General features: G+C 40.5%; 1 long non-coding RNA gene across 9 annotated transcripts in view; it reads left to right on the top strand.

Annotated features, from left to right (window-relative positions):
• Positions 1-4,508: 4,508 nt before the first annotated feature.
• The window catches only part of LOC131820867 (uncharacterized), a 45,735-nt gene continuing 25,027 nt past the window's right edge, over positions 4,509-25,216 (top strand). For 4 of the 9 annotated variants that reach the window (XR_009349803.1, XR_009349799.1, XR_009349800.1 and 1 more), the window contains exons 1-3: positions 4,510-4,739; positions 14,852-14,992; positions 24,418-24,528. This is a non-coding gene — a long non-coding RNA (uncharacterized LOC131820867). Of the gene's footprint in view, positions 4,740-5,577; positions 5,697-14,851; positions 14,993-15,593; positions 15,780-24,417; positions 24,529-25,216 lie in introns of those variants that run through there. The other 5 variants (XR_009349806.1, XR_009349801.1, XR_009349805.1 and 2 more) reach the window with 4 other exon arrangements.

Here is a 25,216-nt window from a genome sequence, read left to right as displayed (position 1 = left end):
ATTTATTTCAAAATGTTTATTAATTGTCCTTGTGACTACTTCTTTAAGCCACTGGTTATTCAGGAGTGCAATATTTAATTTCCACATTTTTGTGAATTCCCTAAATTTCCTTTTGTTATTCATTTATAATTTCATTCCATTATGATTGGAGAACATACTTTGTATAATTTCAATCATTTTACACTTATTGAAGCTTGTTTTATAGCCTAACATATGGTCTGTCTTGGAAAAATGTTTCATGAGGGCTTGAAAAGAGCGTTTATTCTGCTGCTATTGGTTGGAACAGTCGTTGACAGTATTGTTCCAGCTTTCTAAATCATTGTTGATTTTCTGTCCACTTGCAGCATCCATTATAATGAATAGAATATTAAGTTTCCAACTATTATTGTTGGATAATTCATTTGTCTATTTAATTTTGTCTTTTTTTTCCTAAGCATTTTGGGGATCTTTTGTTAGGTGTATATATGTTTTTAGTTGCTATAATTTCTTGATGAATCATCCTTTTTATCATTATAAAATGCTTTAACATTTTAAATATTTCTCCAAGGTGTCACATTTCTCTCTAACCCACAACTACTCTAAAGCAGGTCTATATCATCTCTTGACCAAGTGATTTTTCTAAAATGCAAAGTTCACCACATCACTCTCTTGCTTAAAATCTTTCTCTTCAATAACTACTAGATAAATTCTGTTGGGCGCAAGAGAGTAAGTAATCTTCCCAAGATCAAATTAAAACAGTGACCGAGCTAGGACTACATCCCAGATTTCCCAGCTCCCAATTGAATACCTCCCCCCCAACCTTTACTGTATGTATCACTGAGCTGAGTACTCTGGACTAGCTTATTCAAACTTCATTTAATTATCCTTCTTGTTTGAAAAGCTGGAAAGTCAAAAAGTCCACTTTCTATACTCACTTGCAGCCATAATTCTGGAGATAAAATAACATCTATCAATTAGAATCGAGTCCTCAAGATTTGGAAAGCAAATGTGACACCTTCCAGTTACATTTGCCTATTCCTGACAAATAAATTGTGCAGACTTGTCACACAAATACTTTTGATGTTCATTCATCAGCACTGTTTGCCAATAATCAGTTATGATGGTGACAGCAGAAGCTGTGGTTTTTCACTTTGGCTTTTGCTTTGATGTACTCTTAAATTCATGGATGCAGTTGGAGCCTCATAGGTACCAGCAATTCTGGTTAGTTTTTACTTTTGTTTTTTGATTGTTTTGAGATGTAATCTGTAAATTCTGCCCTACTTGGAGCTGCCAGAACCATGGATCCATGGTCCCAATTCTAATGGGGACCCCATTTTCCTGGGCTCTAGAGTTCACACTCACAATCTGAGACTGGAGCCCACACACCCAGTGGAAACACTGTAATCCCACATTCTGGATTTCCTAAACCCTGTCCTAAGGGCTTCTAGGCCAAGAATCTCTGATCCGAGCCCCTTACCCACCAAGACCCCTAAGTCCAGTTCTGTGTCTCCAAGGCTCAGGTTTGAACACACAGACACAGTGAAAATGACTTACACCAGCTTGGAGCCTCCATCTAGAGAACCCCCACCAGACCAGGACCTCTACCTTTAATGATGCCCACACAGAGATTCACTCCACGGTTCCTCAAGCCAGATGGGGATATTTTGGATTGGGAAGGGATTTCAAACCTGATCAATCCTTTCCCCCATCCCATCCATCCAAGAGCAACCTTACCCCAGAAGCCCAAACCCTAGTCCAAATGGACTCTCAAGCCCCGAGCCAGAGGACAGGTCCCCACTGCAAGGCCTCATATTATTTCTCCATGTCCAGCTGCCAGAAATGTATATTTTGTAGGGAGAGGGCAGGCTCAGGGCAAAGCAGTCACCTGACCCATTTTTTTTCCCTCGGGAATCTTAAGTCTCAGCCATGTTCTCTGTTAGGTGGTTTTTTGAAGGGTGGTGGCTGCTGGGGAGGCAGGGGCCTGGGCAGGGGACTGGGAAATGTGCCTGCAGGACTTTGGTGGCAGCAGCGGTGGTAACAGAACTCTGGTTGGTTAGTTCTATATTCTTCTGGGAGTTATTCCTTGAGACTCCACCTAGAACCTGTTCCTCTTTTCCTTCCAAATAGTTTGTAGGCATGTAATTTTTTATATTAAACTCCTTCCTACATCTAAAATACAGGTGGGTTTTCTGCTCCTTAACATGAATCCTGATGGATACAAATATCTCCTAAATTATAATTATGACCTCCTTAAAAACATACACGTCCTCTAAAATGACACATCTTTGCTCTCTAACCAGATATCTTCTATTACCCATACAAAAGACTGGATGGATTCTTTAGTGTATCTCATTTTTGCCCCCTGGTTGGATTTTTGTTGCAAGAGTTTTTTTTCCCAAGTAATTTATCAGGGAGTCAATAAACAAAACAATCCCATTACTTGATCTCTTAGCCATTTTGTTCACATATTCAAATTAATTAGCCTTTAGCAATGAAATTAAGGCCATTACTAACATGAGTTTGATAGTGTACCATCTTACCAGTCTCTGTTTTCCCATTGCCTCATTCCTCAAAAGTGACAAAGAACAGACAAGTTCTTGTGCCAATGTAGACTAGTACTATCATGGAAAAAGTGTTGGACTCTGAGAAGACCAGGGCACTTATTTCCTCCGTTGTTTTATATCCTTGTAATGATAGCTTTTGCAAATTTAAGTCCAGTTCCATGTCAGATTTCGCTGATGCAGAATATGACAATGCAAAGCTGTATTCAAGGGATTAATAGTGTATTTTTTATAACTTTTTTAAATTTTTTAAATTTATTTTCAGCATAACAATATTCATCGTTTTTGCACCACACCCAGTGCTCCATGCAATCCGTGCCTTCTCCAATACCCACCACCTGGAATAGTGTATTCTTTTTTTTTTTTTTTTAAGATTTTATTTATTTATTTGACAGAGAGAAATCACAAGTAGATGGAGAGGCAGGCAGAGAGAGAGAGAGAGGGAAGCAGGCTCCCTGTTGAGCAGAGAGCCCGATGCGGGGCTCGATCCCAGGACCCTGAGATCATGACCTGAGCCGAAGGCAGCAGCTTAACCCACTGAGCCACCCAGGAGCCACCCAGGAGCCCCTGGAATAGTGTATTCTTGATTGCCTCTTCTCCCTGTACTCCAATCTTAGTTCAGGGTACTCACAGGTTTCAAGAAATCCCCTGTGTTAGTCAGGATTCTTCAGAGAAGCAGAACCAACATGATATCTATCTATCTAGATAGGTAGATAGATAGATATGACCATACCGATGATACATATATATCTCTCCAACACGGCTATAATTAATATATCTATAATTATAATTATATATTTATATCTATCTGGGAAGCCCAAAATCTAAGAAGAGTTGATGTTGCAGTTCAAGTCTAAATGCTATCTACTAGGAGAATTCTCTCTTGCTTGGGGAAGCAATGCCTTCAAATGATGGATAAGGCCATCCACATTATAGAAGGTAACGTGGTTTACTCAAAGTCCACAGATTTAAAAGTTAATCTCCCCCCAAAACACCTTCACAGAAACATCCATAATAATATTCAACCACATATCTAGACACCGTGGCCCAGCCAAGTTGGCACATAAAATTAACCATCAGATCCTCTAGGAGTATAGGGAGAGGGAAATACAGCCTCAGAATGTCTGCCTAAAATGGGTGGATAAATCAGAGGTCTCCAAATTTCTCCTTTACCACTTCTGAGGAACTGCTTATGAACTGGGAAGTTCAGACAAATAGGTAGGCCCAGGACTCGAAGTATTTTATAGGATTCAAAATTTTCAACTTGTGCCTCCTTTTAGAATTTTTCTTCAGATGGGACCATTGTGGATTATCGAAGTTTCGTTAAAAGGAAGAGAAGTGGAAAGAGCAAGTAACTCCATCTGCAAGAATTGAGGTCAGACCTCAATTTTACAATACTTAAAAAAATGAATGGTGTCCATTTATTTTAAAAGATAAATCTGCTAATTAGAAACATGGAAAAATAGTTAAGATGACACATTGTTACAGCTATAAAAATAAAATGTCAATGTTAAAACATTACATGTTTAAACAAAAATGTAAAGAACACAAAGATATGCTAATGGCATGAGGTTTCTTTTTGGATTAATGAAAAATTCTAAAATCACGGTGCCGGCTGTACAACTCTGAATATACTACAATCCATTGCATTGTACACCTTAAGTTGGTGCACTGTAAGACACAAAATTTTGTCTCAATAAAACTTATACAACGACGAAAAGAACAAAAAGAGCAAATAAAGGCAGCCAACGGGGAGACTTGGCAATGAAATGGTGAGCTAAGAATAGGAGAGGCATTGATGAAGAAAGGATGGGCTGAAGAAGGGATGGTGACGGAGGCCGGTGAGACCAAGGGGAGAAAACATGGAAGAAGCCGGATGGGCTAGGGACCCCGGCTCTGAGGAAAAGGTGAAGGCAGCCTGTTTAACCTCCGACAGGCGGTAATGGGTGGGGGTGGAGAGAAGAGGGCATACTCAGCGCATGCGCCAGAAGCCTACTGCGGCGATCTCGGAGAAGCAGTCCTTTAACTTGCATCAGCACTGCGGCTTAAGGCTACGCTGGTTCTCTTTCGCCAGTCCAGTTCTACCTTGGCCTGTGGAGCCACCCTAGACCCGCGGAATCTGTGCCGCTGCTCCCTCTACCCTCTCTTCCGGCGGCCAGCACTAAGAATTTGTGCTACGACGCTCGATTCAGCCAGAAGGTAGGAGAAGAACATGGAGGGCGGCGGAGGGAACTCGGGACGGGGAGATCCTTAATCTGTGTATTCTACCGGTTCATGAGAAGAAAAAGTGGGGGACAGCATCGGTCTCAAACCTACAAAAGGATGTTGAGCGTGTACTTTCCATTGTGAAAGGCTACAGACTCCTTTACTCTAATCATGGTTGAGGCACACGAGCGTCGGTATTTTCCATAACGTTGTTAAAAAATTTGGGCTTCCTCGTACGTAGCAGAGGTGTATTTAAAGGATGGGCCTTAGGAGTAGGCTTATCCAATTATGAGAGCTTTTTTTGCCTTTGTTCTGGGTAGTGGGTCTTATTACGGAGACTGAGGGTCCTCCAGCTCCTCCCTGGGGGCCGGGGCGGATTCCGTCGAGATTTGCTCTCTGCAGTCCCCTGCAATGTTTCCATTTCCCTAGTGTATCACACGGACCCCCATTAGGAAATGCTGGTAGTGTCCCTCCTTTAGTAGTGGGGCACAGCTTTACCGATATATATACATGCATCAGGCAAGTATATATAAGAAACGGAGGAGGGAGGGCTGGGCCTAGGAGAGGACGGGCTTGGTGCGCATGTGTATTTGAGAGGTTGGGGGAGCCGCGGGATCGCCCTTGTATATTTGAGAAGGCCTTGATCCGGAGGGAAGGGGCCCCAGCTGGGGAGAGGGGAGGTGAGCACGCGCAAGCTTGGGGCGTTGCTGGGGGCGTTGCTGGGGGCGCGGGCGGGGTGTCGAATGCGTAACTAAGAAAGCAAAGTTTCTAGTACGCAGTTGGCAGCAGCAGTTGGGAGGGAAAGTGAAGGCGCGCATGCGTACTTGAGACGACATTGTGACTGTTGGCTTTAGGATGAGAGAGGGGCGCAGGCGTATTTCAGACGGAATGACGGGGAGGGGAGGCGAGCGCCGTGGGTGTAATTAAGATTGCAAAAAGGCGAGGGGGGAGGTAAGTTGTCTTTGCTTGGCCATCTTGGGCTAGGGGGCCCTGCAGAGAAGTAGAATCTACCTTTCTGGTTGGGTGAAGGGATCTGTCGACTGGGAGATGTCTTAGGCTGTGGCTAAATCCACCGGAAACTCACCCAGAATCTTAGCCTTTCACTGGCCCTTTGATAATATGTGGGTTTGAAAATGGGGAGGAGATGACTGTCTAAAAGGTTTCGGCAGCTGACTATGTGTAGGAAATGCATAAAATTGGAGCACTGGAGCCAGGCCACATTCCGGCAATACACATTTGGAGGGCTCTCTGTCAGACTTTGGGACACTGTACTTGGCTCTGGACACATTCTCTCATTCCATCAGAGCAGCAGAACACAGTGATTGCAGTATTGTGAAAATTTATTGTTATGTTGGTCAGAAGCCCTTGATTTCTCCCACTGCAGAATACTGGTGTGAGGATTTGGCTGTGTTTCCAAGTGCTTGTTACACTTTAAACCTAGAATTTGGGCAGATGGTAATGGTGGTATGAAGGTGATCTGGGTTCATATCCTTTCCTCTAAATTATTTTTTTTTTTCTGTAAAACTTGAACCAGGGGAAAGATTTTTTTTTTTTTTTTTTAGGTAGCTGTACTGTCGTGGATCTCAGAGGGCTGTCAATGAATTTCTACTGTAAATCGTTAAAACTAATAGTTTAGCACTTAAATATGTAGCACAGAGGGCACAGGATTCAAAATAGAAGAGACCGCGGTTGCCCAATAATCCTCACAGTGATCTCATACTGGTCCTTTTCCTTCTCTGAGCCCATTTCTCTATAGTAATAATCCTGTTTAAATGTCTGTAGCACATAAAACTATATGCCAGGTGCTGGTCTACATGCTACTCATGCTTTTACATGCCTTAACTCATTTAGTACTCTCGATAATCTTATGAAATAGCAGTACCATTATTCATATTTTACAAATGAGAAATGTAGGGGACACATGATTAAGTAATTTGCCCAAGGCTTTACATCCATTTGGATGGCTGAAACTGGATTTTTATCCAAGTTGTATGACTCCATAATGCTGTGCTCTTAAACATTATGCTTTATTACCCTGAAATGAGGATTCAAAATTTAAAATACCCTTCTTTTATGATTTCAAATTTCGTTTGTAATTTACCTGTGCTGTTTAAGAAAGGCGACCTGTTTGCTCTTGGCCGTTTTTTATTCAGTGCATTGTACAGGGCTACATATGGAGAAGACAAAAAGTGAAGAATTGTTGATTTGGAGCCTATGGAGGTGGCCATCCTTATCTACCCTTGTCTTCTCTGCTTTTTGTTCTGCAGAGGGTTTAAAATGGCCGACTGCAGCAGACTGGACACACCCTTCTTGTTTAGCCTGATTTGAGATCTGGTCAAATGCTTTGAGACAGCAGTCTTTTGCTGCAGTAGAGATTTTTTTTTTTTTTGGTTACCCATTATTAATGTTTTGGTGTGTTAATGCAAATGTTCAATAATAAAGGAGAATTTTTTTCTTATAATAAAAGACTGAACATACATGCATTTCTTTTTTATTATTGGTTAGGATGGATTCTCTGCAGTGGAATTACTATTGTCAGCGTTTTTAACACTCAATATGTATCGACAGATTTCATTCTGAAGAGGTCATACCAGTTTTTACTCTCACAGGCATTGAGTGGTGTTTGTTTTAAAAAATAAATCTTATGAATAAAAAACAGTAGTGTTTTAATTTTGCATTTCTTTGGTTATTAGTGAGTTTGGACTCCTTTTTCCTCCATATATTTCTTAGCAGTTTAATTTTCTTTGGTATGATGTTAGTTCAGGTCTTATACGGATTTATCTATTGGAGTTTTAGTTTAGTGTTATTGTTCTATTTGAAAGTGTTCTTCAGATAAAGGCTGTTACTCAGATTTCTGCAGTGTTACATACATCAGGTTATTGTTTACCTTTTAATTTTTGTTTTTAAATTTTGGGTTAGTAGAGATTCGAAAGCAAGTGGTCAAATATCTGTCTATTTTGTAATTTTTCTTCCATTGTTTAAGTTTGAATAGTTCCCTCAATCTAGAAATTTGGTAAATATTCATTGTAGCTTAATCTGAGGATAACCATCAAGTTTGGGGGGGAAAGGATCTGTAATTTCACTGCCCAGAAATGACCCAGTGTTTATAAATGTGTTCACGTCTTTTCATTCCCTGCATTTTTCTATGGTTGATCATGTATTTGTACTATTTTATGTTGTGTTTTGTGTTTAACATTATAGCATGCATTTTTCCACGTTAAACATTGTTAGCATTTGTCATCTAGTGGTTTCATGGTATCTACTTGTATGGAAATATTTTAAATTTTCAGTATTTTAAATGATGTAATGAATGTCTTTTTATTTTCATTTAGTTTTTATTGTTTGTTTATTTTGAGTTATTTCTTTATAGAATGGAGTTCCAGAATTAGAATTGTTCATCAAAAAGTTAGAACGTTATAAAGATTTGCTATATAGTAACATTCAAAGCATTATGTCATTTTTTTGTACCCAGCTATTTAGGTATTTAGAAAAAAATTTTTTGCTACCTTATATGTAAGAGAATGGTGTCTTTGTTTTACTATCCATTTCTCTGATTTCTGGTGAGGCCAAACTCTCAAATGTTAATTATTAGCGTTTTGTGAACTATTCGATTTGTGTCTGAATGTTACGTATTTGTAAGAGCTCTGTATTATGTGTTCCGTATAAGGATCTGTTATCCTCTGTCGTTTATTGCAAATAACAAAAGTGATTTGTTGCACATATACTCCTGGTATATGTTGCCATCGAGTGTTAAGAAATGTTTGTGATTCCAAAGACAACTGTTTAATGGGATACATATCAGGTTCTTGGTAGCCATTTTGAGATAACATTTGTCTGTCCTTTAAATAGATAGCCCTGTGTTTTTATTTAAATAGAGAGCAGTCTTGAGTGCTGCTGCATAGCATTGGTACACCCTGGCTTTGGGTGTGGGAAGAAGACATGGCAACATTTTGTCCCTAAAAAGAAACCAACTTAGACAAGACACAAAACAGTAGAACCCTCTCCCCCATCCGTTCTGGGACTGATCTTATTTTGAATACTTAGGAGTGATCTGGAGGAGGGTATGGACATAGTGTGATGTCCACATTTATAGATAACATTGAGCTCTTCAGGGGTGTAAAATGCTAGGAGAAACAGACTGTAACACCTGAGAAGGCATTGTGAGTGTGGGCTGACAGTGGCAGAATGGAACTGTGTAGGCAAGAGCAATAAGAAGACTTCAGGGGGAAGTAGTATGTTAAGCATGTAAAAGTGGCCTTGAAGACATTGGGTCCAAAGACGGGGACCTCAGTGTTAAATGGCAACAATCTGTTGATGTCATCAGCTCAGTTTACTGGTTGCAGAGACAGAAGAGCCATTAAAACCCTAGGCCTTATTAAGAACAGTATGGGGCACAGAAAAATTCCATCCTGTCTTTGTATAAAACCATCTGAACCAAGTGATTAGTTAACACTAGTAATCTCTCCTCAAGGAGTCTCTTATTATCACTCAGTGTTGAAAAGTGGTTGGGAAAATTGTATTACCTCCTTGTTTCATATTTCTTATTTATTTTGTTATTTACTATTATATAGGTAATTTAGATATTCTTAAAGGTTTGGGGGTGAAAACATTAAAACATTTCCTGAAGCTGGGTCTCTTATTTGGGGTCCAGAGAATCTGTTTAATTTTATTTATTAAGTAAAGCTTTCTAAATTATCATTCCCAATCTATGGGCTCTATACTATCTCATGTATTTAATAGCATTCTGATGTTTACTTTTTCAGTGAAGTGTGGGGATTATAGGATTTAGAGGTGCCCAGTGATTTGTTACTTACTGCTTTTTGCTATCGAATTACACTGGGTTAATCCAGGTAGTTGTAAGCCCCCATTTTTCATCATTTTGTTAGTTGCAGGTGTTAAAGGAGGCTTACTGCCGGTTGGGGGGAGGTTCACAGATGTGTAATAAGCAAAACAAAACAACAGAGCTTGTATTGTAGAGGAGGTAGTTGAGAAGATCCTTTACTGGATGTCTCTGTCTTAAGCGTGGGAGTCCCATTTTACATCATGGCCAGTGTCTAGTTCCCAAACCTATCTCTGATCAGGAGTTAGGGAGAGCGTGGGTATTTGAAATAGCCTAAAAGCCTTAACCTTTGATTTCTACAATCTCTTCCTCCCTCTTGATGTTACAGCCAGCAGCAGCCTGGAGCAGCGCCCCCTGGAAAGAAATTTTACATCGGCCATTATAATACAACCTGATAAGTGTTGCAGCACTTACCAGGTTGTATTGTAATTGTCTGTGTATATGCCTGTCTCCCTTCCTATGTTCTCAGTTAGACTGTAAGCTCCTTGAGGGCAGGGACAGTGTCTTCTTCAGAGCCCAGCCTGGCACATTAGTAGGCCTCAGTAAATGTTTATTGGATGAATAAATGAATGAGTCATCAACAAACATTTATCGTGTGCCTGCTAAGGTGATCTCCACAGGCTCTGGACTGTCAACTGTTATTCACAACGCATGTGGTCAGAAACGTGCTGTTTCTTTCTAGTTACGTATATAAAGAGTTTTTCTGAGATAATGCTATTTTTGTGTTTGGATTTCAGTCCTTGGTACTTAACAGATGTTGCTACCATTACTGCTGCTGACACCCTCTTCCTTGGTGGGACCTGGGTGATAGCTGCCAGGTCAGGAGCCTCATCCTCACTGCCCAGGGCATGCTAAATGGTTCCTATCTGTAGACTCATCCCCTTTTCAGTCCTCAGGTCATCCTTCAAGTGGTGTTCTTAGGTAGGACTGCATGTTCTAGATGAGGGGTAGGCAAATGCAGCCCATGGACTGCCTTGTTTTGCAAATAAAGTTTTGTTGGAACACATGTTATTTGTTGATATTTTGTCTGTGGCCTTTCTGTCCTGCAGCAGCAGCATTGAGTACATCAGAGACCTGGTGGCCCATAAGGCCTGTCCTTTACAGAAAAACATTGCCTACCCTGCTTTGGATTACTAAGCGACAGTGATGGTTTCATGTTCCTCTCCATTCACCAAAGATATTTTTAGCATCTCAGAAACTCATTTATTTACCTCATTCATTATTCTTTATAACAGGTCTTTTTCCTATTTTACAGGTGGGCCAGCTAGAACACACTTGAGGCTAGATTGATTATAAGGCCTCCACCAGGGTCCAACAGTTAGTCAGTTATACCATGTACTTCAGCATCAAGTTTGGAGCTTCATCTCTAGAAATTGATTTTGTTAAATCCTAACTGAAGAATGTGGCCATATCATACCTTGGTGCCTTATCCCTTGACCCCCCTCCTTCCTGCACAGCTTTTTGCAGTGAGAATATGGAAAGTAACAAACTAATGTGAGCTAAAACAGAAAGGTAGGCCAAGGCAAATGTTTACCAGGTCTGAATGCTAACAGACAAAGAAATGGGGTTTCTGAAATACTCACTTAAACTTCATACAGTTAGGAAGCCTGGACTTCCAAGAGCTTAGGGCCTTCCCCTTTACCCTCCCTAACCTCCACACATTGTCTTGGTAACCTGCCTGTGGGTATATTGTGATTCATTTCATGTAATTAAAAAGTTGAGAGCTCCCAAGTCCAATTCAAGAAAGCTATATCTAAAACAAAAAAGAGAGAATATAGAATAGTCTCATTCTAGGAGTAAAATGGTAGGAAAGGCCCTCACAGCATTGTTTTTTGAGCTGCTTGTTGGATTTTTCCCAGCATCTTAATATGGAAAAATTTTAAATACACATACAGAAAAGTTGAAGAATTGTATATTGAAAACCGATCTACCTACCAATTAGATGTTGCAATTAACATTTTGCTGTATTTGTTTTATTACATATTCATCCATCTTTGTCGGATAGGGTTTTATATTTTTTTATTTTTTTTTAAAGATTTTATTTCTTTTATTTGACAGAGAGATCACAAGTAGGCAGAGAGGCAGGCAGAGACAGAGGGGGAAGCAGGCTCCCTGCTGAGCAGAGGGCCGGATGCGGGGCTCGATCCCAGGACACTGAGATCATGACCTGAGCCGAAGGCAGTGGCTTAATCCACTGAGCCACCCAGGCGCCCTTGTTGGATAGGTTTTTAAAATGACTGTGGTGGTGTCCGCTTTGAGCTCATCTGTATCTGACCCACGTGGTACTAAAAAAAAATAGTTTCTTTTTATTCTTATCTGTATTTCCCAAGTTGGGATGGATACTACTGCAGCCTATGTGTAAGCAGATCTGCCTGGCAGTGAGATTCCAGGGAGAGAAGCCATTTGACATCTTAAGGAAAATGGTTACAGCTCACTGTTTACTGGAAATGGTAGGAGAAGGAAAGATGGAAGTCCTGGTCCAGTGCCAATGAATCCTTCCAGTAAAGCATCACCTACACTTCATTCACTTTACTGCCTGGGGCTGGTGGGGGGTGGGGCAGGGAAATGGGTCATTTTCCCAGCAGCTTCTACTTGGTTCTTAACTTAGACTTGATGAAGGAAAAACAATGAAGTCACATCAGAATGCCACCTAGGTGATTGAGGATTAGTACAACTCCTTGGAATATTAGAAAATTGATTTTTAATTTGGAGTACTATCAAATAATACTCTTTTCGACCTTTTCTATTAGCAATAGCTGCAGAGTCATTTTAGGAAGCACCACAAACTGAACTCTAATTTCTCTTCATCATGAACATGATAATGATAATGGTAAATGTTACCAGTTTCTGTCTGTCTCCCTTCATTTAGTCTCAAGGACAGAGACTGTATCTTACTCATCTTTGTAATTCTCCTAGTAATAAATGTTTGAATTCATAAAAAAATGTATTCATTTAATACCTATCACAAGGGCAAATAACTAAAAAATGTTATACTGGTGTTGGTGGGGTTATCCAGTTTCAGTGTAGTTCTTTGTAGGGGCAGTTTGTCTATATATATTATGGCAAAATAAGTATTATATGTCTTTTGACCACACAGTTTCATTTCTAGGGATATACCCCAAAATATCCTAAAGAAATTCTAAAGAAATATTCTAAGGATATTCTAAAAGATGTAGGTATGGGAATGTTTACAATGTTCATAGCAATAAAAAGTGGGGGAAAAAACCTTAGCTATTCATGAGTGATCATTTGGGTAGGTAAATTTTGATCTATTCATGCATAATCATTTGGGTAGATAAAATATTACTCAGGTAATATTACAACATGGCATTAAAAATAAAAATAGTCTTGTAGATGAATATTTTACTTGGGAAGATTCTCAAGTATATTAACTGAAAAAAAAAGCTAGAGGGCGGGGCGCCTGGGTGGCTCAGTGGGTTAAGCCGCTGCCTTCGGCTCCGGTCACGATCGGGCTCTCTGCTCAACAGGGAGCCTGCTTTCCTTCCTCTCTCTCTGCCTGCCTCTCTGCTTACTTGTGATCTCTCTCTGTCAAATGAATAAATGAAATCTTTAAAAAAAAAAAAAAGCTAGAGGGCAATAGTATGGTTTTCATCCAGTTTTTGTGAAATAAAAATTAATGTTTGTGTACATGAAAGTAATTGGAGAAACATACCCCAAATGTTAAACTTCCTGGGATTCTGCAATTTTTACTTTCCATCCTTAACATATTTCTGGAATTTTTTTCACAGTGTACATTCATGACTTTAAAAGTTAGTCAGACATAGAAAGTATTCCCATTTTGAAATTTGTTGACTTAAACAGAAGTGGAATAAATTGAGTGGCAAGGGGGCTGGTAACTGGAGTAGTTTAGTTTAGAAAAGAGCTAGGTGGAGTGGGAGAAGGGAGTGGTGGAAGTAAGATCTCTGTCTTCAGAGAGAGGCATTAACTACGAACCACTTTCTGTTCTTGGCTCCTTAGTGCAGGCAGTTATGGTGAGGTGTCAACATTTACATTTGCCATTATTTCCCAATTATGCCCTATACAAATTTCTTTCCTGTTCTTGTCCCTCATGGCTGTAATAAGCTCAATTGCTAGTGGCTGCTGCTGCTTGTAGGTGTGCAGATCTTTGTCTAGTAACAGCTGCTTTACTTTATCCAATAAAGAGATGGTTTAAGCTGATCAAGGCTCCTGCTCCCTTTCCCCATGCCTGGCAGCATGAAATATTCCCCACTTATGATGGGAGAGCTTTCTGCCTGGTTCTCATCATTACTAGTAGATTCTAAGACATTTTTGCCTACAGGGAATGCAGTAGTTAAAAATGAGCCCTGAGAAACTGCTTGAATTTTCCTGGGGCTCAAGGGTTGTCTGCCTCTCACTGGGTAACAAGGAACCTAGTTGCATTTGCTGGTACTGCCAGCATCTAATCATTTTAATAGCTTGGGCTGTGGGCCCTTGCTGAATTGCCAGATTTCTGGGTTGCTTTTCATGCTGAGCAGCTGAGTACTGGGAAACTTAGAGACATTAGGCTGCTTTCTTAGAAAGAAAGGACCCTTGGGGATCCTTGGCTTAATCCTGTGTGGGTCTTAGGTCTCAGAGTCCCATTCTTCCTAGTGGTTGAGTCTTGGGAGATAGGGGAGTAGCCATTGGCCTACCTAGCTCCCTTTGATCATTTTGGTAACCTGGGCATCAGATAAGGCAATAGATAGTTGAATTCCTTTTCACACACAGTTAAAGTGAGTCCTGGTGGGAAGTGAGACTGTGAATGACAGACCTTGACCCAGAGCCCAGGGTTTTGTTACCTTTCCTCATTAATGTGAACCAAATGCCATCCAATGACCGGATAGATGGAGGTTTCATCCACTTTTAGGGAGCTCTTTTAGCTAGAATTACAGAATGGAGGGTCATAACTGCCAGACAGAGAAGGACCCCCAAGGAATCAAGTTTACCCCCACTCAGAGGGTCTAAAGAGGGGAAAAGACTTGCAGGCAGCTAGGAAGATCAGCAAGAGTTAATATCTGAGTTCTAACACTTTGATACAGGTGGTTACTTGGTGTCTCAGTATCCAAGTTAATCTCATTTAAAATGGATACAGGAATTACTATTAAATAATAATTGTTGACATTGCAACAGTCTGCCAGATAAAGAAGAGAGCAAAATCTGAGGTCCATGGTGTGGGCTGGATGACTTGACTAAGGTGGTAAAACTAAATCAAAGCTATATCTCAAACCTTGGCTATTCGGTCTTAACATTTGTTTCTTCTCTCCAGGTGGCACCAAGTGTGATCAGAAGCCATGCCACTGGTGAAGAGGTATATTGAACCCTGCCTGGCCCAGTGAGGTTACTAGAGAATTGGGAGAGGCTTAGATCAATGTCCTGCGCATGGCTATCTACTCATTGTGAAGTCTTGGTAAGTGGCTAGTGGCTTTGGTGGGCTAGCCCAGTTAGTGGGAAGGGGCAGGGAAGGTGGTCTTAGTTGGTGTTAGGTGATTACTTGATATTTTCCCCATCACAGTATGAATTTAAAAAATGTCTTAAAATGTTTAGACTATGTTAGAAAGTAATGAGAACCTTTCCTTTTTTTATTCTTCCATTTTTGCAGATGAGGGAATTGCTGATATTGCTAGATTATATCTGGTTGGTGTAGGAAATAGATTTGAATGTAAGCCAGCGCTGTGTCTTCTACCCAGTGCTTCCTCTAGGTTCCATTTGAGTCCAAGGAGGCCATGTAAGACAGAAATGTTTTTTATTCCACACTGAAAGATTTTTTTATAAAGATTTTTATTTATTTATTTGACAGGCAGAGATCACAAGTAGGCAGAGCGGGTGGGAGGCAGGCTCCCCGCTGAGCAGAGAGCCCGATGCGGGGCTCGATCCCAGGACCCTGGGATCATGACCTGAGCTGAAAGCAGAGGCTCTAACCCAGCACACTGAAAGATTTTTATAATAGCCTCTGAAATTGTTCTTGCCCAGTGAAGGGAATGTTCATGGTGTAAAAATTTTTTATGCAGAAAATCACCTGGGATGCCCGTTAAAAATGCAGATTCTTGGGCAGCCAGAACCTTGTCATTGGTCAAGAGCAACACTAAGACCTACCTGTCACTTATGTTGAGGCTTCTTGCCCAGTGGGTTCATCAGCAAGCCAGAATGAATCGCCATTGCCATGGATGTCCTTGTGAGGCAGTTGGGAATTCTTGGTAAGTTGCAAGTGGTTTGGGTGGAGGTTCCCCAGTTGGAGGTAGAGAAGAAATGATTGTGATGTGGAACTTCCTCCCTTCCTCTAAATGGACAGTTATTAAGTGCTCACTAGTTGCCAGAGACTATTCTAGATAATAACAGAGTTCTGCCATCATGGAACTGTCATTCTTGTAAAAGTAAAGAAAGGAATAAAGAAACAGTAAGAGCATAAAGTATCATAAATGTTACATCACACGTTTTTCCATTAGGGTATGAAAATGGGGTAAAAAAATGGGTGGGTTAGACTAAGCAACACCTTGTGGTTTTCCCCCACTTCCCACTCTCCCTTTAAAAAAAAAGATTTTATTTATTTGGGAGCAAAGGATCAAGTGAGTGAGTGAGCACAAGTTGGGGGAGGGGCAGAGGGAGAAGAAGAGGGAGAGTCCCAAGCAGACTCCATGCTGAGTGTGAAGCTCGATGTGGGGCTGATCCCGCAACCCTGAGAGCATGACCTGAGCTGAAATCAAGAGTCGGATGCTTACTTGCCTGAGCCACCCAGAGACCCCCCCCTCCATTCTCCTTTTTAATACTTAACACGTCTTTCAGTACAGTGGAGGCTGACTGAGCTGAGTCTGGGAGGGTCACAGATGATGAGAGCAATCTTTCTCCTTTTTGTAACCCCTCCCTAGGCTGAATTGTGAAGGATGTCTTTTGGAAAATGTTTTAGAGAGTCTGCTAGCTCTTCCACATGAGTGAATGTGTAACAGAAGAGGGGATTCTCTTGGTGATTTAGGTAAATAGGGAAAGAAAGGACAACTGCTCTGACTCTTGTCAGGGAGGCTCATAGAAATGTCATTTGTGGGGACCAGTGCCTTTAAAGCCTGCAGTTTATTCTGTAGTACATCCTCCTTAGAACAGTTGGGGTAAATTACATGCTTACCCAGTCTGTGATCACCCCTGCAAAGGATCCAAACTGTAATGGTTCCCAAGTAAACCAGGTAGCATGAACTACATGTCACAAATATTGTCAATATGACACTAATTATACTTCCCTTATGGGGAGAGTCTGTTCTTTTTAACCAAATTTGTTGGGAGTTTTTATCAGGCAGTGGAGCTACATATATCTTGTCAGAAGTCTGCTCATAGCAGAGGCTCATTATTTCAGTGGCAGCCAAGTATATAGCACTTTGGGTTACTAATTTCAGAGGCAGCAGGGTCTTCGGGATTGCACTTAAATCAACTGGACTAGTATTTGTTTTTAGCTCCTAAGGGGTCTGCCTCCTGATAGGCTCCAGTGAGCACTTAAATGGTCCAGAGTTAAAGTAGGCAGCATATATAGTATGACCATCATGGGATACCTCTGCAGAGGCCCACCCTGACTTTAAGCTTTTTTAGGAATGCCAGATCATTCATTGGTGTCTGCCATTTTTCATAAAAGTAATAAAGGTCACCTTTTCCCATGAGGATGGTCTTGAGATGGTGCCTTCATAGCATAATGCTCCTCATATGATCTCTGGCATATTTGGATAATTTCTACTGCCAGTATTTAGATAATTAGCCTGCACAGGGAACTGAAATGATAGGAAAATTGTCTTTTCCCTAAGGAGAAGCCTGGGCTAGCCATTTATACAAAGGGAGTCCCTATATTCCATGTCCTTCACAACTTATTTTTTTAAGATTTTATTTATTTATTTGTCCGAGAGCAAGAGAGAGAGAGCACAAGCAGGGGCAGCGGCAGGCAGAGGGAGAGAGAGAAGCAGACTCCCCACTGAGCAAGGATCCTAATGCAGAATTCAATCCCAGGACCTTGGGATGATGACCTGAGCCAAAGGCAGACGTTTAACTGACTGAGCCACCCAGGCGTCCTCCTTCACAGCTTATTTTAAAACATCAGTCTTGTATAAGGATATGAGTATTAGCATGCCGTCAGAAAGCAAGTCTTCCCATCTCTTTCTCTATATGGGCCAAAATGGGTTGTATAAATCTGGCTTTTGTTATTTGAACTAGGGCTTCCCTGTTCCTATTATCTGCTCTTTTGTTGACAGCAGGTCTGGTTTTTTTTTCTTTTGTCTCTCTCTCTAGGCTAGCCATCACACCTGTAGGAGCACCCATGCATGACTTTTAAAAACTTTGTGCCTGAGGTCATGTAATAACAACAGTGATTATCAGTTAATTATTAGTGCCTTTCCTGTTCTGGGCAAGTGCTTTACACATATTTATCATCTCATTTTAACTTAACAGTAAGTCTGGGGAGTCTGATTTATTCCTACTTTGTAGATAATAAAGCTGAGGATCAGAGAGGTGGTGTCCCCAGCATGCCACAGGGAGCCAGTAGTGGAACTGTTTGTGTCACACTCCAAAGATCCTAACTACCTTACTATACTTGAAGCACTACAGTGTGACGAGCATATTCTTCGCTGTTGGGATATCCTACCTCCTCATGGGGCCCTTGTCACTGTCTTCTTCCAGGACAGGGACACGTGCAAAGGGTTTGTTTTCCAAGGGGAATACAGATGTGCAAGAGAAATGGTGTGAGGGATGTGTAGGTCCCTTCAGTTTCTGGAAATAACCACTTTGGATGAACTAGCATTCCCCCCCACACAGCTATTCACTGTGTGTTTATCATCATCTTTTCACCTTTGAGTATTCTCCCCATCCCCATGCTCCTGCGTGATGTCTGTGTTGGACAATATCCATGGGGTTATGTTTTCTTCTACCCCAAAAAGAGGAATCAAAGGAGTCAGAGTCACAACTGAAAATACACTGCTTACACAATGTTAGCTCAGGTGCAGGCACACCAAGGGCTAGAGCTGCTTGCTGCGCATATCAGTATGTGCCTGCTGGAATTCAGCATAAACACTGCATTCTGCCAGTGGACAGTACTGATAAAATTACCCTTTGTACGTAGTGAGTGGAAAATTAACAGGGATACTGATCAGTTAATACTTCCATAAATAATATTGCTGGTAAGGTAATAGTGTCCAGATAGTTGGCATAGACTAAGGTTTGGCCAGCTCTGGCCCACATGGCAGCTTGTTTTTGCAAATATGTGGTTTTGTTGGAACAGAGGATCATGCTTATTCTCTGTTGCTACGGTTCCTTTTGTGCTGCAGCAGTACTGAATAGTTGCAGTGGACTCTGGTCCACAACCTAAAACGTTAGCCCCTCACATAAAGTGTGCCGACTCCAGGCATAGGTTAAATGTACTGTGTCTACAGATCCACATTTATTGGAACATAGTACTACACTGATGTGTGTGTTGTCTGTGCCTGCTTTTTGCTCCAGCTCAGAACAATGAGGCCGTGAACAGAAAACCTTTTAGGTTGCTCTTTTGCAATAGTTACCAGATCCCTTACAAGGATCATCATTGATAGCTTTAAATGCTTCATTAGCAGTTTTGTCATGGACTATTAGGGACTGTTTTTCTCTTAAAATATGTGGGGGAGATTCTCACTTCCTTATTCCCAGATGTGATTCCCTGGCCAATTCCAGAATACTCACATTCTTGGTGAGCTTCAGTTGTGGCTGGAATCCTGTTAGTGATTTCTGGTATTGTTGGCTCCTTTGTTTTCAAGAACCAGACTTCTCTTGGACCATCCAGGAGATTTGGACCACCTACAGCTAAGCGTGGCCAGCCTCCAAGATAGACAAGGATTGCCTATGAATTCAAATACAGAAAACCCTGTATTCGAATAAAGATAATTTAAAAAATAAAATTCAGTTTCCCCTCTGAGGATTAGACATGGTGATTCAAAGACCAATCTGGGAACATCAACAATAGGGGCTTATATCCTACTTCTGGTATGTCACCTTTAACATATTTTTAAAAAATAAATATTGGATATAGTTAATGTATAGACCCAATGTTTTGATATACATTGTGAAATGATTACTATAGTCGGACGCCAAACTATCTTCTTACTTACTTAAAATTTTCTAGGAAGGCACCTGAAATCTATTCTCTTAGCATATTTTCAGTATTCAGTACAGTATTAATTGTGGATACCATGTCATACATCATGTTTTAATTCCTCTTTATCGCTCCTTTTCTCATTTTTTGTTTCTGATTCCTCATATCTACTCAAGCTTTAGTTTTCCTCCTAGCTTTGTAGTCTGTATCCTCATAAATTTTCAATTACTCATCATTAAACCTTGCTTATCTCCCTGGTATCCTTGGCTGTATCTCATGTTTCCCAACTCTGTCCTTTACGGTTCAACTCTCTTGGCTATGGGCCTTACTGTCTTTGCATTTCACAAACTTCATTGTTTAGTGCAAGAATTTCAGTGGCTTAGCTCACGGCTGCTTGGGTAGTCACTTTCTGAGTTATGCAGTAACACAGCACTTGGGTGGCGTATTCTACACCTGGTACATTCTCCTTTGGATGACAGGACAGGTCATATTCTTTTTTTTTTTTTTTTAAAGATTTTATTTATTTATTTGACAGAGAGAGATGACAAGCAGGCAGAGAGGCAGGCAGAGAGAGAGGAGGAAGCAGGCTCCCTGCTGAGCAGAGAGCCCGATTTGGGGCTCGATCCCAGGACCCTAGGATCATGACCCGAGCCGAAGACAGTGGCTTAACCCACTGAGCCACCCAGGCGTCCCAGGACAGGTCATATTCTAAAATTTATTGCTGTCTAGGACTTTTCTCCAGAACTACCTCTGGCTGGGACAGTTTACTTTAGATGGGACTATGAGTGTGGCTACCATTTAATTCAGATGTGTTTGTATTACATTTTTACATCTTGACCTCTAAGTATATATGCTCATCATTTCACATATTCATTTCTAAAGATGCTCTGTCTTTTCCAACTTGTACTTAAGTATAAATGTATAAATGTTGGAGAGTAACTAAGTCAAGCCAGATGCCATAGTCTGAAGTAATACCATAAAGACACTTTTGAAATTTTCTAATTTCAAAAGCACTCACCCATCTGTGATCTTCCTTAGTCATCTGAATTTTTATCTGTTGTGATTGTGTCAAACTTACATTCACTAGATGTGTGGTCCTGTGACAATAACTTTGCCACACTTTGAGGTTCTTAAAACCAGCCAGGGTTGTGGTGGATGTATCTGCTTTCTATCCCAGCACCAGGTAATAATCAGGTCTGAATATTTCACATTTCCTGCCAAAGTTCTGTTCATGTAGCCCAACTCCTTACTATTTTCTAAATTACATAGGATTTCTGGTTTCAAGAAATAAGACACAGGCTTAGGCTTAGGTCAAGAAGCAGGTGTTTATCAGACAGATAGATACACGTAGTAAGGAAAATAGCGATTTCACAGGAATCTCAAGAACAGTGACATGGAAATTCATCTATGGTGGCTCTAGGGATTAAGCACATGGAATTAGTGGAATAGTGTTCACTGTTCCATTGACTTGATTCAGCTTTCTATTCTCCTGTCTTAGCTACATTTTCCCTCATTCATCTTCCCTCTGCCTGGCTTTGCCATTAGCTTCAGATTTCACTGTTAATTACTTTTTCCCATTGTTTCTTCTCAAATTTCAAAGAGTTTGAGCACATCTAATTGGCTTAGTTTATCTTTGTGTGATGTTTTTTCATGCTTAGACAGTTTATAGGCCCCTGGCAATGTATGGATTAATCCTACCAACTCTACTCAGTGGAGAAGATATAATACTGGATAATGTGAAACAAAACCTAATCATAAAGGGCTATGCAACAGCTGTGACAATAAACAGGTCTTTAGAAGGAGGTGGTGGGGGCACCTGGGTAGCTCAGTCAGTTAAGCATCCACCCTTTGGTTTCGGCTCAGATTGTGATCTCAGGGTCCTGACATGGAGCCCCGCATCAGGCCCCACGCTCATCAGGGAGTCTGCTTGCAATTCCCTCTCTCCCCCTCCCGACCATGCACTCTCTCTCTCTTTCTCAAATAAATAAGTCGTTCAAAAAAAAAAGAGAAGGAAATGGGTATATATTTGTAACCAGAACTGACAGAATTAGCCCAGTGCTTCTCAGATTTGTGAATCTGTTTTCTATCCATGTTATTCCATGCCTGTTGGAATGCTTCCATCTGTGGGCTTAGAGAAGAAATCTATAATAGAGACAAAATCATGCTTTCTAGTGTTAGCACCTCATGATTGTATCAGAATTTGTACATCATTGTTGGAAGGGAAACTGTCAAACCCTGCTTTGCTTATTTCTTTGAAGTTGCTGTAATACCAGCCACTACGATTGCCTCAGAGGTTCACCCTGAATGGGTACATGTCTGGGTCACAAAGGCAATTGCATAACTAGTGGCTTTGCCACAATATAAGCTGGACTTCTAAAAAACGTTTCATCCTGGTATGTAGTGGGGATTGTGTGTGATTTTCACTCTAGAGTCATACCCTAACAATTTCAAATGTTTCTTTTTGCCGAGGGTTTTTCATGCAACTATATACCTGATACTAATTTCTATACTAATTTGGTTCTTTTGGTCTCAGGAAATGAAGACTCACTCAGTCTACCACTTTAATAGGGTTTACTGTATGTAAACATGTGGAACCTGGTGGAAGATGGGGATTTAGTGGGACTCTGAATGAACAATACTGAATACGGGAACTAGATTGAAGCAGCCCTTAGGTACCTTAACAGCAGTACATTTGGATCGTTGCTCTTGTGCGTCACCATTGACATTATGCAGCTGCTATGCGTTTGCCATTTCCCCTAGCTTAGTGGTTTTCTATCACGGTTGTACTTGAGAATTAACTGGGGAATTTTAAAAATAAACCAAAGCAAGATATTGTGATTTAATTGGCCTCGAGTGGCCCCCAGCACCCACATTTTTAATAAAACTTCTTCCCACTCTTCATTCTTCTTTTGCAATCAGCTGGCTTCCCCAACCTTTATTTCTCTACCTTCTACCTTCTGCTTCCTTGTGGTACTAATGGATTGTAGTACCTCATAAATTTGCCTTTTCTTGGCCTCCATGAGCTCCCTTAAAGCAGAGGCTACGGATAAGACAGCGTAGTTGAAGAGTCTACGCAAGGGTTGGCAAACATTTTCTGTAGAAGTCCCAGATAGTTCATACTTCAGGCTTGTGGGCTACACAGTCTCTTCTGCAACCATTCGCTTGGAGAATCAGCCACAGACGACTAATGTAAAATCTGTCGGCAGCCAGATTTGACCCATTGGCTCTAGTTTGCTGACCCATAATCTATGCCCTTCTTGTTATAGTAAAACTTATTTATTCTTTCTCAATATTTTTTTAGCTCCTCTTCCCTAATTTGTTATTAACTGAATTTAAGAAGTATTTTGTAGGGGGTGCCTGGGTGACTTAGTTGGTTAAGTGGCCGACTCTTGGTTTTGGCTCAGGTCATGATCTCAGGGTCCTAGAAACAAGCCCCTCATCAGGCTCTGTGCTCGGTGGGGAGTCTGTTGGAGGATTCTCTCTCCTGCTCTGCCTCTCACCCTGCTTGTGCACATTGTCTCTCACTCTTGCTCTCTCGGTGTCTCTCTCTCTCTCAAGTAAATTACTGCAAGAACTATTTTGTAAAATTCTGCTTTGTCTAGGGGCACCTAGGTGGCTCAGTGGGTTAAGCCTCTGCCTTCGGTCCAGGTCATGATCTCAGGGTCCTGGGATTGAGCCCCAAATCAGGCTCTCTGCTCAGCAGGGAGCCTGTTTCTGCCTCTCTCTCTCTGCCTGCCTCTCTGCCTACTTGTGATCTCTCTCTCTCTGTCAAATAAATAAATAAAATCTTTAAAAAAAATTCTGCTTTGTCTAAAAAATTCACTTGGGGATATTGTAATAGTATTTGATTTGGACATTCATTTGGTCAGATTTAACGTGTTTGCAACATTTCTTCTCCCCTTCTAAAAACATTTATTAAACTCTTTTTATATCCTAATAATCATAATTTTCATCCGGTGAATCTCTAATATTTCTTAAGTCATTCCTTGCTTATTTGATGCCATATATAGCCAAAAATTAGATTGTTTTCTATTAATTTTAATAAGTGGTTATTTTTCCTAGATTATTTCAAAATGGAAGTGCTATTGTTCCTGGTTATAAAGTGAAGAGGTACTTATAAACAATTCAGATAACACAGGATATAAAAAATACAGTCAAAATAAGCTATAATCCCATCATTCAACCAAAACCACCTTTAAACTTTTGGTATATAAACTTCCTGAAATGTGAGGCTGTCTTAGTCTAATGTTATTGAGCATTTATTTTATCTAATTATGCCACCTGTTCAAATTCTGTACCGATTAAGCAATTTTATTATATAATTTGGCTACAGGAAAAGAATGTTCTTTATGTGGAAACAAGTATTCTGGTTGCATTGATGGGGCATGCTTACAATCTTATAAATTAAAAATTGGCTTGTTGAAGATTATTTACTTCTTACATGTCAGCTGTGGTGAATGCCCTTGTAATTTTTTTTTAATTTTTTATTTTTTATAAACATATATTTTTATCCCCAGGGGTACAGGTCTGTGAATCACCAGGTTTACACACTTCACAGCCCTCACCAAAGCACATACCCTCCCCAATGTCCATAATCCCACCCCCTTCTCCCAAACCCCCTCCCCCCAGAAACCCTCAGTTTGTTTTGTGAGATTAAGAGTCACTTATGGTTTGTCTCCCTCCCAATCCCATCTTGTAATTTATTTTTATACTTGACTCATCATTTCCTTACCAACTGTAATTTTTAGTCACAGAAGCTGCAATGAATTCTCTCATGGCCCTGAAGTATGGTTTGTTCCCATGGAGAAGAACCTAACAGAAGATTGATAGCGTGGACATTTCTGGCATCAGGGATGAGGGTAAGTATGCATTTGGAAGTATTAAAAGAAGATAATGTGGTAATAAAAGTCAACAGCTATAGTTTGTTAGGAGAAACTCCCTCATTTTCTAACTGTACCTAGAGAACTACTTTAGACAGTTTAGAGAGAACATATATAGATTTGAGGCAGGGTTGCTGGAAGTTAGCTACAGTGGGCCACTAAGGGATTTTTTACACTCCTTGAAGTCATCTAAGTAGAGAGAAATTCTTGAACTTTTTAAAATTTAAAATAAGAATGACTGTTTTTATCTGGAACTTCATAGTAACGTCACTAACTAAAAGTAGGATATATTACAACTGAGACCAACAGCTTGAGATCTAAAAAGGACTTTTGCATCACTAAAGTATCTTGCTGGGAACAAGTTAAGGAAACAAATGTACCACCTTTTTTTCTTTTCTTCATTTTCCTTTTTTTTGAAGAAAGGTACCATCTCAAAACAAAACAGAATGATCTGCCTAGCTTTTTTTTCCCCCTAAAGAGTGGCTTGACATTTTGTTCTAAGTCAGAAGTAGCTGCCAAGCTGTGAGTTTATGTTCTGTAGATGTAGCCTCTTTTATTGACAGATCTAATCCAATGATTTTAACAAATTTGACAATAAGAATAACACCCCAAACATCTAATTATCATTAATGTAAATAGATGTATGTAATTGTGGTTATAAAAATCC

This window comes from Mustela lutreola, chromosome X, assembly GCF_030435805.1.
Source record: "Mustela lutreola isolate mMusLut2 chromosome X, mMusLut2.pri, whole genome shotgun sequence".
Taxonomy (NCBI): domain Eukaryota; kingdom Metazoa; phylum Chordata; class Mammalia; order Carnivora; family Mustelidae; genus Mustela; species Mustela lutreola.
This window is presented reverse-complemented; position numbering and strand designations above follow the sequence as displayed.